The sequence below is a fragment of the Pipra filicauda genome, unplaced genomic scaffold (genome assembly GCF_003945595.2).
Source record: "Pipra filicauda isolate LSUMZ 115617 unplaced genomic scaffold, ASM394559v2 scaffold182_size1470994_pilon, whole genome shotgun sequence".
NCBI lineage: Eukaryota > Metazoa > Chordata > Aves > Passeriformes > Pipridae > Pipra > Pipra filicauda.
The window spans coordinates 306,977-319,295 of record NW_024104290.1 but is presented as its reverse complement, the minus strand read 5'-3'; the positions used below and the strand labels follow the sequence as shown (position 1 = coordinate 319,295).

Genomic DNA, 12,319 nt, shown 5'->3' with positions numbered 1-12,319 from the left:
ATTCCCCACCACTGCAGTCTGCTGACTAGGAACTCCTCCCGTGCTTCATCAAGTTTTCATTATCTTTCTGTGTTTTTTTGAGGGAGGGAAGCTTCGGGGATTTAAGATGCTGCAATTTTCAGGCTGCACGAGCCTTTCAAATCAGTCACCCCCTCTCTGTCAGCAACCTTTTCAAGAACAAGAGCAAGGCAGCTGGTTCTTAAGCTGAGTTCTTCAGGTGGTGCACGGGACAGACCAGCTCTTGCTGCAAGTTACATATTTCTAGGCAGGCTGAAGAACAAGTAAGGCAGCTCTGAAGTGTTTCTAGTGTTCCTTATTTCCACATTCAACTGTTTTCTCACACTGATACAGAGAAAACCAACCCCAGCCTCGTCCCCAGTCTACAAACTGAGGATCTCCAGATGAAGAAAATGGGTGAGCTCAATGACACGTGTCAGTAGAAGCTGGTTCTCAATTTCTGAAGCCTCAAAAAAGCCACCAGCTCCAAAGCCATGAGAATGACACCAGGTGAGTTTCTAGCACACAAAGCACAGCTAGTTTGAAAACATTACCCCATTAACTCTTCAGCAGATCGAAGCAGAACCATCCTCTGATTATTTAGAGAGTTGAGCCTCCCTTCCCAGCTCAGGTTGAAATCCCAAAGCAAAGCAAGGGAAGCTCCCCCTGACTGTATTTAACTGTGCCCAGTTAAGTGCCCTCTGAGGGGTCCTTGTGGGGTAACACCAGAATTCCAGTTTTTAGGAAACTCTCATCTCAGGAGGAGATTTCAGAGGAAGCAATTTTTGCCTCCTGAACACCTGCCTGAGCAGACATCTTCCAGGGAACTCAGGAGCCCCTCTCTCATGCATCCCACATGATGGGTGCAGAACAGCTCCTCCAAGGCCTGCAGGGTTTTCTCCTGATCTCCCAAAGCTTTCTTCCCAAAGCTTAACAGACTCACAGCCAGTATTCTGCTGTCAGCTTCCCCTCACAGGTAGTTTTTTTAAACCAAGCAGGGGGAATCATAAATATCCCCTGGAGGACTTTGTGCTGCATCAAAGTTAGAAGACAACAGGAAGATTTCCACACTGCCAATAACCTTGACAGAGCACAAGCAACAGGGAGATTTGGTTAGCAATTAAAATCAGCAAATTGCTAACCAATAAGTGTTTATTTCCAGTAGTTCTTTATTTTAAGGACCTCCTAGCTCTGGCTTTGATAAAGTACACGGGCTTCCACAGCAGTGGGACTGAATGATATCCTTCCTCACAATAATATATCACATTGTTGATATGGCTTTGTGTAAGAAACCATTGTACACAAAACCAGCAGTGTGAATTAAGCACATTTCAATGTTTCATATGAGTATTAGTTGAATGTCTAGGGATTTCTGGCTTCCACAGCATCCTACTTCTCAGTTGACCTGCAAGGCTGACATCACAATAAAAATAATTAATATTAGCTGTACTATAAATACCCCCTCATTCCTCCTACAGCCTGCATATCACGTATGACAGCCGTGCCTTTTTCAAACTTTAAAATCCTGTTTTACAGGCCTTCCTTTCAGCATAATATCCCCATAAACCACAATAGCAGTGCAGCATAGAGAGGACTAAATTAAAAATTAATGGGCCCTGCCAGGACTAAGCTTTCTCAGAGCCAGTAAAAGGCAGAAGGACAGTCCTGCTTATAAAAAAAAATAACAAATATACCCATCCCTGTCCCAGGTTTATCAGCCACTCCCTGCTGCAGTGCACTCACATGGTTATTTACCCACGGAAAGGAGCAACATCTGCAAGGAAGCCAAGGGATGCAAGGGCTGGGTTAACACAGGTCTTGTTGAACTCCACAGGAATAAACTCAGTGCCTGATTTTTCCCATTTGTCAGTAAAGATTATCATTAACAGCTGCACCCAAGTGAGAAATGTCTGGTTAAAAAGGTTGTTACAGAACCATTTCACGAGCACCTCTCCCAAAGCTTTGAGGTGGGACAGGACAGCAGGTTGGGCACCTTGTGCAACCCCTTAATGCAGAATGGGAGCCCTTCAACACCTCCTTATGAGCACCAGAAAGCCAGTTATCTTAAAAATCACACTTTTCAGAGGTGGCCCCCAATGAGGTTTTGGGAAGAGACCCACACTGATCACAGCACCCTCAAAAACACTCCTCAGGTCATGTTGTTTTAGCCATTATTGGTTATGGGTGGAAAAGCACTCCAAAATAACCTTAGAACTTAGAAAGAGGATCACTTTGAAAAGATTTGGTTTCTTCCCCTGCAGCAGGGAATCAAAAGCAAGATTTGGGAACAATATTATTCACAGCCACTACCCAAACGTTTTCCCTCTGCCTGGCCCCTGGCAGGGGACAACAAGAGGGAGATTTCACCACAGGGAAGAGCTTGATGAAGCAATTCCCAGTCTGCCACTGTGCACAGGAGACAGAAGCTGCCTCTCAGATAACAGCTTCTTTCTTCATATAGAGGGAAAAAAAACCACCCCTGTTGTTTGGCACTGAAGTAACCTCCAAGTTCACAGAAATTCAAGCCCCTTTCTCCAGTCCAGTCCACAGCAGGTGAGAAACTATTCCAGCTCTCAGTTAAGAAGCACCCTTATTATTTAGCACTGGTGACACCAAGTGTGTGACTCCTGCAAGATACATTTATACCTAGAAAGGATCTGGGCTAAACACTCAGCATTTTCCTACCAGCTGCTGACAACTTCAATTCCCAGCTTGTCAGCACTTGTCCAAAGGCTCTCCCCACTGCCATTCCATACCAAAGCTACAAGGAACATTTAACTTTGTCACCTTAGAGAAAGGCCCCCACAGATCCCTAGCAAGGAATCCAGTATGGAATTCAATGGGACTGTACAGAGTGCTATAAGGCAATACCCTTTAATTTGAACTGTGATCTATTTTAAAGCCCATGCACTGAATTTTATCAACTTGCATTTCTACTTTAGTAATTTCCCCCCTATTTTTAATTAACTGAACTCTGCTAAAACACAGCTTTTCCACAACTACCTGTCTAAAAGCTTCCCAGCCTCTTGCAGCTCCCACACCAAAGCCCCATCACCTCTGCAGAGTAACTCAGGACCCCTCAAGAACACATAGGACAGGTTGCTGAATTCTTTTAAAAAGCAGAAATAATTATCAGGAGCAACATGATAATGTTTCCATTTCCCCCAAGCACCAGCAGGAGAACGATTCCATCCCACCCTGCCTGCACAGTGCTCACAGGCTCTTGGCAGTCCCACAATGTGTGTTATGAGCATTCCTTATTTTGTTGGCAGATCCCTGTCAGCCCAGGAAGCTGCTCCTGCTCAGCACCATCAGCACGTGCAGGGCTCAAATGTGCTCCTGGAAACAGAAGTGACGGGGCTGGAACCCTCTGGTGCTCTGGGGAAGGAGGGAAACACTGATCAAACTGCCCACGGTGCCCTCAGGCACTTCCAGCAGATGAGAGGCATGAGAGGCTCACATGAATTACTCCAGAGCTCGTGGGGCTGCCTGGACAAATGCCACAGCCTTTCAGGAGTTAACAAGACATGCTGCCTTCCTTCTCTCTCACTGCAGCTTCTCTCCCTCACAGAATCATGGAATCAGCTGGGTTGGAAGAGACCTCCCAGATCATCCAGTCCAACCCTTGATCCAACCCCGCTGTGGTTCCCAGCCCATGGCACTGATGCCACATCCAGTCTGTCCTTAAACACCTCCAGGGATGGAGAATCCACCACTCAAAAAGTCCGAAGAATTCTCTCTGCCTCCCTAAGTTGTTGCAGTTTTAGTAGTAAGAGCTGTATTTTCCCTTTCTCCTTGTCCATTTCAGCACATTCATAGCAAGCACCCATTTTTTTATCCAGCTGGATGCTACACTTCATATACAAATCTAAACACAGAATAGTTTCTATCAGACAGCCCACAAACAATGAAAAGTCTTGCTGGTGCTTTTTGTTGTTATGTTGCCCCATAAACCCACGAAACTCTGACAACAACAACTCCAGCAGAGGAAAACTAACAGACTAAAAGCAGTTTATTGAATCAAAGGGGAAGAGATTTGTTGTATATCAGTGTAAGTCGCAGATATCTGTCAATATTTGACATGTAATGACAAAATGAGGTTTCTGGTACTCCAGACAAGCATTTAATTCCTTTAAGGCAGCTGAGAAACTATTAATCAACAATAGATTTCCTATGAAGTGTCTGGTTTTTCAGGACATCAAGTAATCCCTTAAATTAAAGTCCTCGTTCAGAAAGAGAACTTTTCAACACATCGAGCCTCCGAGGAGCTCTGGAGGCACTAAAACCTTCCCTTGGGAAGGAAATAGCTCAGACAGGGCCTCGAGATTTCAGCAGATCCTCCCCCAACAGCAGGAGGATGTGCAGAAATCCCTGCTCAGCGTTGCTGACGTGCCTCTTGCTGTCCACAACATGGAAAATGCAGTCACCAAGGCAACCACTGCAGGCATCTGCTGGTGTCCAAGGATAATGTTCAGAAGCATGTGAACACAATTACTCCGAGGCATCCACAGCTTGTGCCCTTTGGAGAAGCTGCTGGAGAGCTGAGAGTTTCCATAGAAACCCCGTGGACCAGCCCAGGCTGAGCCTCCTCCCGGCTGCTTCACTTCCCAGCACAAACAAAAGGGGCCCGGCAAGAAAAGCACTTGTGTTTTCCACTTGTGAAGTGCCACAGCTGGACAATGAGCAGTGAGGAGTGGAACAAGCCAGAGGAGTGGAAAAACACTTCCACATTTGCCAGAGGTTTATCTTGGGGGTAAGCAATAGAGTTCCTCTCCTGCAGCAACTTGTTTTGCTGCTATCTGCCTGCTTGTTGACAACTATTCCCTCTAAAAACATCATTATTTTACCAGCTCGAGAAGAAATAGTCCTACAGAGGGTTCCAAGTCCTTACAGCAGTTGGTTTGTAAAGAATGTTGTCCATCAGCTGATACAAAAACACTCAATTTGTCAGCCTATCTGGGACACTTGAGACTAAGAGTGAATCCTTCCCTGCCCAAAAGCTGTGAGTTTTGAGTGGCTTCCTAAGCCAAGGAGGCAACTAGAGGAGAAAGTCTGAGAGCAGAATAGTCATGTCATCTCCACTAAATAGATAAATACCCTGCAGCAAAGACCCCATGAATTGGTGCATAGATCACCGTGGGAGGAGTTTGTGCATCATTTGGGGAGTGAAAAAAAAAAAAGGAATCTGCCCTTTCACCAGACCCTCAGCTCCTAAACCCAACCTTCCAACTGGAGGCCTCGTGCCAGTCCTCATCTAAGGCATGAATTATTTTTTTTCAGAGTATTTTTGACCAACAGCTGACAAGTGAGAGCAAACCATTCTCCCCCAGCAGCCTGGTGCTCCCCCTCACTGCACACCCAGCAATATCCCCACTCCTTTCCCCCACAGACCCAGGGGTGTAATGTCCCATTTGGTCCCTCAGTCAGCTATAAACAGACATTATTAATTCCCCTTTGGATGTTTTATGATCCCTGGATGAAGATCAGCACGATGCAGTGCCCAGGTTAATTCCTTTTCATGCTTCTGCACCACTGCCAATATTGAGCAATTCCTCCCCCTCCACAGGAAAAGATAAACCACAGGGACACCTGCAGGTGACCTTTAGTCTTTTGAGCTCCACGATGGTGCTTTGCCATCCCTGTTGTGACCTCCAACAGCTCAATCACCACTAAAACTGAAAGACTGGAGAGGGGATCATCCATTCCACCCAAAAATGCCACGAGAAGGGCTCTCCCTCTGCTCTGCAAGGCAGGGACACCAACAGACCTTTAGCTGCTTTTCTCCATCACCCCTGGGACAATTCTTCTGTGGGTTTTAGGCATATCTTGTGTTTATATCTCACAGTTTGCCCCTGACACGGGAGAAATCCTTCAAGGTCCAAGGAGCACAGGAGCCAGCTCTGGTGAGGAACAGAAATGCTAATGAGAGAGCAAGAGCCTGGGACAGGAGCCCTTGTCCTTCCATGAATAGAAACTTCAGCAGAGCGTGGAGAATGGAGGGCTGGGATGGCTCTTCTTTCCAGGCTGCTGCTGTCCTGCTCACTGGACCATTAAATGTCGAGCAGAAGGAAAGACAGGTTTGTGTGAATAATAATGAAGGTGTAGCATCTGCAGTCCTTCCTTTATGTCTAGAAACTGCCTGTGATCACTTGACTGAGCTAACAAGGAGACTGACAGGTTTTGTTCTTGCAAGGAACCATCACTATATTACATATTTTGGGAGAAGGTGTTTCAGCATGTAGTGGACAATGTTCTGCAAGCCCAGTCCCTGTGCCCAGTAAATAGTTCATCAATTAGTTCTTTCAGATCTAAAATGAGAATATACAAGGTCCCAAAGAGAAACCTTGGCTCAAGTCAAATGTGCTCCAGCACAGCAGAGAATTGACATTCCCTCAAAAATAATCAACTTGACCTTTTTTTACTCCCTTTTGATGCTGAGGCCATATGAAGATCACTACCCAAATCTAAAGGCCACACACAGTCTGCAGAAAACTTCTCTAGCCCTTCTACGGCATTCACACATAATTATTGCAGGGTATGTTCACACAAAGCTCTCTACCCCTTAATGTTATTTTCAGAAAATTCCAATTCTCTTGTAGCCTTAACCACAAATTAGTTACAATTAAGGAAAGGCCGTGTTCACACAGAGGGATGTAATTTCTGTTTCATCTCATGCAAACCTTTGTAGGAATTTATCTATCATGAGATGAGGTCACAGGAAGGGATCTAAACCATCACAGCACATTACAGCTGCAGAAGAGATACACAAAAGGGAGCTGAAAGACAAAGAACCCAAGCAGGGAAACACATTGCAAATTATGGGTTGCTTGTACAACCCAATTAAGGTACAGTAGGAAGGCAATCTTGGTGACTGCTATTCACTTTCAAAGGGATTGGTTTATTCAGGCACTTGCCAGCTGGAAGAGATATTTTATTTTAGCCCCTCCATCCACCACAGCCTGACATCAGAGCCCATTCCAGGGACTGGCTGCCACAGCAGCACTGGGTCTCCCAGCCAACTTCCCAGCACACCACAAATCCCAAGAAGAAAGGAATAAGGCTGCCTGGATGTCTCTGCTGGGGATGTTCGAGATTTCTGCCCAGCTTAAAACTGACATCCTAATTCCCAGGAGCCCAGGGCTGCTGTGGGAACAGCCCCCACTGCACCCGACGTGGGAACCCAAGTTAAATGAAATTATTTCTGCACAACATCACCTGGGTGGTTTTATTCACCTCAGCAGTCACTTGTCAGCCTGGCAGACCTTCCACATTCCCACCTCCCAGGGAGCCTCCTGTTTGCTGCCCTTTGTGGGCACCATTGCAGGCATTCCCACGTGCCACAGCACATGCCAGGGCCAGCAGTGCCAGTGGCCTGGCAGGGTGTTACAGCCACTGATGCTGCTCTCAGTACAGGCTACAAAGGTACACTGTGCAGTCCTGTTAAATCTGACCTCTGCTGATTTCCAGGCTCTAGAAAAACTCCCTTTTTTTTTTTTTTAAATAGGCCAAAGTACCTAATTCAGCCCAGAAACCCTCCTGCTTCGAATGGCTCTGTTCTCTTAGAGATAAGAAAAATAAGATGAAGAACCCAAGACCCAGCTACATGTCATTTCATTTTGGCCATACTGAAGCACATGGAAACACAAATGTCCCTCCAGAAACCACTCAGAGTTGCTGCAAGGCATCATCATTGTTTCTTCTTCCAGCACCAGCTCAGGCAGGGTCCCATCAGCATCCAGCCACTAGGAATGAAATATTGCTTCCCCTCAGTAGCAAATGCATGCTGATAATGGAAAATTTGGGGGTTCTTAAAGGTAAAACACCCGTGAAAGTTTAAATGCAGGTGGCCCTGGTTAAAGCACATGGTGTCCTGTCATCATGACACATCCACAGAAACCTCTGAATCAGCTTCTCAGGCCAGATGACAATTCCTGCCTCTGCCTGTACCCACAGGAGTCACTGCCTTGCTACAGCACCTCCCAGCTGCTGCTTAATGACACAGGTCACAGCTCAGGATGATGATGCTGCTGGATCAATATATTTTATAAACAAGGAGAGTGCAGCTGTAAAAGCTGAAATCTTTCCAGGGTGGGAAAACCACCCAGTTGCTTTATGCTCAGCCAGTGCATTCCCCCCAGACACCCAGATGCACTCACATCAGCTTTATGACAGAGCAACACTTATCTTTCCAGCAGCATCTCCTGCACAGGATCTTTATGATTATGATGGACCAGGCACCTCTGGGAGCTTTCAGAGGCCAATTCCAGCTAAGGAAGCCCATTGCTGCAATCTGCAGTCAGGACTGATGCAAATCATTTCCCAAAGGAGCTTGTCTCCCATTACACAGGGAGCCATGGAAAAGTGGCATTTGTAAATGCCCACCCTGAGTCCCCAGTTTAAAATGAAGCTTGGGAGCACTTGGAAAGAAAACCAGCTCTCACCCTCTGCACTTCATTCAACATTTTAGGTGACAAGTGGTTATAAATTCACAGTATCTCAATGGCAGTGTGGGGACTATCAGACCTGTTCATTTTTTTTATATACCCATCAAATAACAAGAAGCAAACACCTTCATTTCAAGAGGAACTGTTGTATCCATCTTGACTCTCTGCCTTTTATTCTACAAGGGATCCTTCCTCCCCAAGGAGCTGCTTTCACTGCCAGTCCAACCCACCAAGTTTTTCCAATGAGTTTCAGGAAAAGCTTTTCTTGCCAGCACAAAACAGATGAGCTTATTCAGGTAGTGACTCCCTTCTGAAGCAAAAGGACAGACAGTGCATTTTATGCTGTATTTCATGTCAGTCACTGAATATCTGTGAGTCTTATTCCTCCCATCTGCCTTTCTGCCATCACCCACCTGACACCACCTTGAGCAAAAGCCCTGCAAACTACCAAGGAGCCTGGGAAGACCACCAAGTTCTTTATCACCAAATCAAAACCAGGAAGAGGCTCAAACTCTTCATTTTTATCAAAAGAAATCAGACACCCAACTGATGAATGAGCACAAACCAAAGTTGTGCCTACACAATGCAAACTCATTAAGCAAAATCCCTCCTTCCCAGCTGACTGCAGAGTTTGAAAGCCTTGGATTTCCCACTGGAGGTGTGTGCCTGGGTCTCTCTCCAGTAAAACTGGATATGGTCAGGATCTTTACAAACAGAACAGGCACTCAGTTCTCTAAAGGCTGATGTAATGCCTCTTCAAAGCACCTCCAGAGAAAGAGACTTCCTCTTATTCTCAGTCAAAGGAGAAATAAAAGCCAACACATCTTTCTAACAGTCATTTTAAATGCCTTTTTTACACTCCTTTCCCATAACTTGAGTTCACTCAGATTTTCCCACCTGAAAACCATTCTGTAACTCACACAATACCAGGCTCTTAATTCGTATTCCTGGCAAGCCCATTTCCCTGGCTATCATGTAAATGAGCCTCCCTGGAGCTCTTAAGCATTATTATACATCATGGTAGTTGTATTACTCTCAGCACTATAAATGCAGTCCAGGACTCAATTACTATTCAGAGATGAACAAAGTATACACTGCATTTACTCAAACTTAAGGTATAGAGCCCCCACAGTTATGTGCATTTACTTATCAAGTGCCTTCAAGGAGAAAATGTAGGTCTACACCTCTAATTCATGTCCTTCAAAGGCCAATTCAAATTTGACAATAAATGCCACACTTTCGTGCAACTTTCATCTCAATGAAATAATTTCCTTCACAGTTGTTATTCTGCTATATGAACACACTTATTTACTGTTGCTTAAAGGGCTTTAAGCAAAATTTGGTTTCTAAAATCGAGTAACTTGGATTCTGACCCCTAAGGGGGCACTTGAAAGGTCGAGGGAAAGCTATTAAAGGAACCCTCTGAAGTCTTGTTTTGAGCCTTTTTAAAGGCTCAAAAGGCTCCCAGAGTTGTGTGAGTCCCAAACATTGGATGCCCCCAGTGTGACAGATGATTTTGAGGTACCAGCTGTTGCCCTGGGGAGCCAACATCTGCATCCTGCTCTTCCAAACCTCCATTCCAGTCTGCAAAGTTTCAGTCACAGAGGGAGCCAAAAATTACATGCAGCCTGTCTCTCAAGTTCTCCAAAGGCTCAGGACTTCATTAAAGCCCCATTAAAAGCTGACTAATCTGTATTCAAACTGTAAACGGAAAAGCAAGGGCACAAGCTTATCACACACCCAGGAATACATTGTTATGCCAAGCATTTGGAAGTTTCCCAATTTATAACTTCTAAAAACAATGCAGACAGCCTGGAGAGTTTGGAAGAGCAGGCTCACCACTTCTGACTGCATTTACGTGGAACACTCAGCTCGGGCCTGACAAGAGGGGAGGAGGAATTAAGAAGGAAGAGCAACCCAACCAAAAACTCCTGAGCTGGAAGAAAGAGCTCTGTCTCATTGCCTGCACTGGAGCTGAAAGCAGAGCTCCAAGTCGGCAGTAAAAGATGTTAAATAAATAATACAGCAACAAAAAACTAAGCAGCAAGTTGTTTTTAAGTAAACAGGAGAGGCCAAAGACTCAAACACAAAATCTGCCACATGCAAAACCTGACAATCTGTAGATTATCACAAATCCTGCTACATTCTCATCACCACTAAACTAACCCATTTCAGACAAAGCCAGGTAATTCCATTTTATTTCTGGGGGTCGGAACAGTCAGTGCACACCTTTACATCTGGTTTAATTCTTCTCTCAATAGCACAGCACTTATCCTGACCCCCAGTGCAACTTAATCAGTGAGTTCCTTGGCTGAAAATACAGTTCTCCTATTAACTGCTACAGTCACTGAGCTCTTCAACCACCACCTTCTTGAAGGGCCAACACTGTGCCTGGTTTCCCTGAGCAAAGACTAATTAGCTGCTTCATAAACCCCCTTCTCACTGAGCTCCAGCCCTCAGTGCTATCAGGAGATAAATACTTAGAGGTGATGTGTTCCATTAGCAACAGGACTTTCCTTTGTGCTTCCTCCCTCTCCAGCAGCTCCCTGAGTGTGAGCAAGGAGATAAAACTTCTGAGGAGACCGAGGGGTTCTTGGATATATTTACATACATTACAGCACGACCTCTGCATTCAGCTGGCTCCTAGGAATTCACTGCTGATGGAAGCAAAACAACCTCCAATAAAAGCACCTCCTGCCCCACGGAAACACCCACTCCCAGCATTTATCTTACCTCCTTCCACAGCAAGTGTCCTGCAGACCAAACCACCCCTTTGACAGTCGCTCCTCTCACCCCATCAAGAGCTGGTGAAGAAGCTGCAGAGTATTGCTTTCAACAAACAGCCCAAGAAACCTCACACCCTGCAGTGACAGCTGAAAAGAAATAAAAAAGGGGGGGGGGGACAAATCAGCACAGAACTCATTTATTGGCATAAAGTCACCTCTCGGTTCCACAAAAGCTTCATCTCTCCCAACCTGTTATTTTAATGCACTTTTCAATTCCTGACAGCTGAGAACGCACCTTCCAATTAAAGCAGTTTCTGCCCAATAAATGTAGGCAATATTTTGCAGATTTAAACGCATTAGCCAAATTAGGTGCACTCCTGAGATGAAATTTCATTTTCTTTGCTGGCTAAAACTGCATAATGGTCCAAGCTCTTTGTCTTAGAAGCTGTATTGATTTTACAGCTTGATGTATGGCTTGCCCAGCATATGTTAATTCAATGCAAAGTCCATTTTTGAGATGTCTGTTGCCTCTTCCCCACCAGAGAAATTGCTCACGGTGCACAGGGCTCTGTTATGCTGCTTGATTAGCACAAATACCTGAGATTTACAGAATTATTAGGTTTCTGACAGCTACACATTATTTTAATGCATGTTTTGCCATCAGAACAAAAAGGACTTTCAACTTGCACCAAAGAAGCCTCAATTATGGCCTACACAGAGAACAGGGGGAGTTACTGTCATGGCAAAACCTTTGATCTCAGCCCCAGGACTATCTGTCTAATTGTGTCTTAAGAGCACACACAGAAAATCCACTTTACAAGCTCTTTCACACAGAGACTTGTTGACTCTGGAACTTAAAGAGCCAAAATAAGTAAAGTTATCTTGCAAATTTTACTTCTCGACCCAAGTGGGAGCTAAAGCCTGGTTTTAACAGGTTGAGATCACAGAATGGCAAGAATCAGGTTTTGAGGAGCTGCTGTCTCTAAAAATGCTCGGAACACACTTTTCCCACCCCTCAGTGCCAGTTTTAGTGTCCTACCCCCTGTCTCAGATAAGGTCACACTTCACTGTCCAGCCTCAGGACAGTGCTCTCTGCACCCAAACTCATTATACAAGAGAGTAACTCACTTCAGTCTGATGAAATTTCACTCT

General features: G+C 45.2%; 1 long non-coding RNA gene across 1 annotated transcript in view; it reads right to left on the bottom strand.

The window, feature by feature from the left end:
* The window catches only part of LOC120323002, a 31,140-nt gene extending 19,885 nt beyond the window's left edge, over positions 1-11,255 (bottom strand). Inside the window, exon 1 of the long non-coding RNA XR_005563042.1 lies at positions 11,175-11,255. This is a non-coding gene — a long non-coding RNA (uncharacterized LOC120323002). The remainder of the gene's footprint in view (positions 1-11,174) is intronic.
* Positions 11,256-12,319: the final 1,064 nt, after the last annotated feature.